Here is a 4545-nt window from a genome sequence, read left to right on the forward strand (position 1 = left end):
TTCTGGGATTTATTTACCTTCTATAATTGAAACTTTGTTGCTGTCACTGGAGCTCAGAGCTGGCTCCTGCTCGCTCCAGCTCCATGGCCACGGCCGGCTGAAAGCAGGTATCTGGGGTTTATTTCTCTTCTATAATTGAAACTTTGTTACTGTCACTGGAGCTCAGAGCTCCTCCATCACTGGAGCAACCAAGCCTCCTGTTCGCTTCAGCTCCGTGGCTGCCGGCCGCCATCTTGGTTGGGTTAATTTGCATATAGTCACTCTGATTGGCTGGTGGGCGTGGATATGGGCATAGGGAAGGTACGGTCAATTTGCATGTTTGTCTTTTATTAGATGAGATGATTAATCATAAGTTGCTTTGAAATAATGTCTTAATTCTTAGATTAAAATATAGCTTTCAGTGGATTACCTATAATGTGTATAGATAGGAAATAAGCAATGATTCTTAAAAAATAGATGTAAGGAAGTTTTTAAAACTAGTAAAGAGGTTAAAGTTATTTTACTCATTTTAATATATATTTTACTTCTAATCCCATCCATTTACTATAAAAGGGTTTGTTTTATTAGAGTTCCAGAATGTTTTATGAGGCAGAGTAAAAAACAAAGTTAATATATGAGAAGAAACTAAACATATTATTTATAAAACAAAAAATCAACTTTGATGTTTATCTAAATTATTTTTATTAAGCGGCAATATGTTGATCTTACAATGATTTTATATTAACATGCCAATTAATGCTTTTTATACCACATTAAATTTTCGACACAAACTATTCTAATGACTTTGGCATTTTATATTCCTTTTTTCAGCAGAATTAATTAATTGTGTAGATTCTTCCCTATTGCTCAAACTTGGATTATTTGGTAAATTAGGTTTATCTGAATAGATTCCAGGGTCAAAAGATAATTCTTACTCTAGTTTTAAATGGAGTAAAAAGCACTTAAGAAAAAAATAATCACAAAATCTGGCTCAATCAGTCTAATTGCTTTACTTCCACTTATTTTTTACATCATCTGCTATTCATAAGGTTTCTAGTTTCCAGATATCTTGGTTTTGATTATTCTAAAATGAACAATTAACAGTATAATTAGACTGAATTGTCAGAAATCACTTCAATTATTCTTTTAATTATCTAACTTTGATGACTTATATCTATTAAAATCCTGATATATGTTGATTAGAGAAATATACTACTACTACTATGAGCAAATCCAACCTGAGTCCTACCTCTTTATGAGATGACCTTTCTTTGAGAAACAGATAAAATGTGTTTTCTTTTCATTTCACATGGGAAATCAATATTGTCAACATTTTGAGACTAACCAAGAATAGTGCTTTTTTTAGGTGGTGATGGTGGGGAGGTTTACCTTTCGCCTCTCAATTCTCATTTTATTGGCTCTACTCAAAAAAAATATTTTTTTATCAAAGTTATTTATGCACATAGTTTAATAGGGCAAAACATTTTATAAGATATTTATATTAAAAAATAGTATCTCTGGTATACTCAACCCAGTTATGGCTCTCTTGTGTTCTTTCAATACTTCTAGCTTATACTTTTGGTATTTATTTGGTATATATTAGTTGAAAGCATCAATATTATGCAAAAAGCACCACTTTTTTCCAACAGGCAGGAATTTTAGACCGTAAGTATTCAAAAAGGAGTAGTAGCAAGGAAAGTGTAATTCTTCCATTTAAAAATCAGCTTACTGTTGACTACCAGAAATTGAATTTTGTGTGCGTGTGTGTGTTCTTACTACCTATTGACTAGAGCTCTATTTTAGGATTGATGCATTGCATTCTAGTCATTTTTACCTGTCGTTCCATTTAGACTGTGAGGTCCTTACAGTGTTCTTAATATTCATATTTAAAGCTATATTTTCTAAGAGACTATCTATAATGTAGTATGTTTGTAACAAATGTTTAACTGAATCAAATTTTAGTAATTTTTGATACCACCTGGTTTGTATACACTGTGTACTTATTTGCTATTTACTGGATTCTTTGGTATCTATATTTCTTTTAGATTTCAGAGTCATGAAGCACTACCAGGAAAGTCATCATATTCATGTACCTTCATTGTATTATTGCTAGTACCCTGGGATCCTCGATCCTCAAGATACCTCTTCAAGTCCATACACTGTAAGGGGAATATACAAAATAAAGTCATGGTCATTCTTGTCTCATAAAGTCCCTTAGTAGCAACATAAAACTGGAAGATGACCTCTAAGAGGAGGAGGGTTATTGAGGAAAACTAGGTAGAGATGTTGCCATTTTCTTTCCAAAAAGGATTTCAATGCCATTCTAAGGTATTATGAATCTCTAGCAACCAACAGTCTGTTTTACTGCTGGCAATTTTAAGATAGACATCCAGCCAAAACTCTAGTCTAGCTTTAATTATCTTCACAAAATAGTTTTATAATAACCAAATAGACATTATAAAATATAAGCAATTACAATTGCAAGAAAGCATATTGACTATGTGCAAAGCACTGCTCGAAACATTAAAATATATGTTCTCTAATCCTTTAAAATACTTACACAGAGAATGTATTAGTTAAGACTGCCTGCAAGTAATAGAAAACAACTTGATAAGTAGAGGCATTTGTATAAGGATACAGCAGTGGCTAATGGAGCCCAAGGATAGGCAAATCATCAGAACTAAAATAATAAACTGCAACCAGAAACATTTGTCAGAAGCTATATGTTTCTTCCTTTATTTTATTCTTCCCTGTACACTTCCTGAACTCTATTTTTAAGCCTAGTCTATACAAAGGAAGTAGGTGTGCTGGTGTGGACCAATTTAGTAATTCCCTATAGTAAGCTACAATGGCATATGTTGGAATAAATATATTATAATTGATCTTAAAATCTAATTGGCCTTTATATCCAAACAAAAGTCAGAGAAAATAATTTAGGTTATAGAAATATCAACACAGGAGATTATCAGGGTTGTAATCTAGAGCACTCTTCAATAATTAGCACATCTTCAATTCAGACAGAAATATTTATTATCATTATTATTATATCCAATATGGCTGTAGATATTTAGCTAAACGTAATCATGGTTTTTCCCTAGCAGTTAAAATAATAGATTATAGCCTTTGTAAAATTAGTCTAGAACTTGTGTTTTATTTGCCCCGTGAAGGCATAAATGGAAAAAGAAACAACCATTTTCCATGCCATTTCTTGAGGTTTATGATGTTTTTGCTCTTTCTAATTTTCAAAACAATCATAGTTATTGCTACTTTTATAATTTCACTTACATTGGAGCACAGAGAATCCCCTGGGCACTATTGTTTGTAAATTGAAAGGTATATTGCATTATGTTGGAGACTATATTAAACTGTATTAACTATAAAGTCAAGCAATATACCATTTCCTGAAATCAAATAATACATTATAGAATATTATTCTGGAAAGAGTATGTTTTTCAGAAAAATAATATATGAATGAATTTAGGAAAGTATATTTTAAAAGGTTTTGAATATTTTAGATTTGACATCCAGAGAACAAACAATGTTGAAGCTCTATTTAGTATGCTAAAACTTTGCAACTCACAAAAAGTGTCTGTAAGTAATACATTCTAAAGTGATCCTACAATCAATGAAATTGGGATTTATCAATTAAAATATTGTGAGTACTTTCATTTTGACATGTATCAATATGTATTGATATGTTGATTAAATAAACTGCTTTATATTATTTTTAATTGAACAAGAATTCATTAAAATGTCTGCTATGTGTTCAAATAATGAGAAGTTAAAATATGTGTGTGTTATGTATTTCTCTTTGCAAATCCAGTGAAATCAGAAAGATAAATATCTGGCTTTAAAATACATATATAATGAAAACATTATAGTCTAAGTGCCGTTAATACTAATTGCTTGAAGCTTTAGTGACATCATCTGCACTTACTCTTCAATAAGAAGAGATGAATAAAAGGTGAAAAGGAAGGGGTAACATCAATAGCTCATTTTATTTATTTATAAAATATTAATATACTAGTAGCCCGGTGCATGAAATTCGTGCACTGGGGTAGTGGGGGAGAAGGGGCCCCTCAGTCTGACCTTCACCCTCTCCAATCTGAGACCCCTCAGGGAATGTCCAACTACCTGTTTGTGCCCACACTTTTAACAGATAACAGCTCCATTGTTGTTCCTTTCTTATGCTTAAAACCATTGGAATTAGTAGGTATTCAAAGTGTGTATACATTTTGGGGGGACACCCTGTATATCTCTAGTCAGTGGTGAAAGAAACCAACAGCAGATTTGGAACCCCCAGACAGGGAACCTCGCTCACTCCCCACATGTCTCCCCACTTCACTTTCCACCTTCGTGGGCAGCAGGAGAATCAACGTTTTCTCTCATTAATTCAGAAACCACGTCCTGTCACCCGCTGCCTGGCAGGAGTGCGCTAGGCCCCAAGCAAGCGAGGCTCAGTCAGGGCAGCCTTCGCTCATGGGTGCTGGCACCCAAAGTCCACATTCCTCCTCTACAGTCGCCCTGACTATCCCACTGTTTCACTGAGAGGACGGAATTCCTCTC

This window comes from Myotis brandtii, unplaced genomic scaffold (genome assembly GCF_000412655.1).
Source record: "Myotis brandtii unplaced genomic scaffold, ASM41265v1 scaffold449, whole genome shotgun sequence".
Classification (NCBI taxonomy): domain Eukaryota; kingdom Metazoa; phylum Chordata; class Mammalia; order Chiroptera; family Vespertilionidae; genus Myotis; species Myotis brandtii.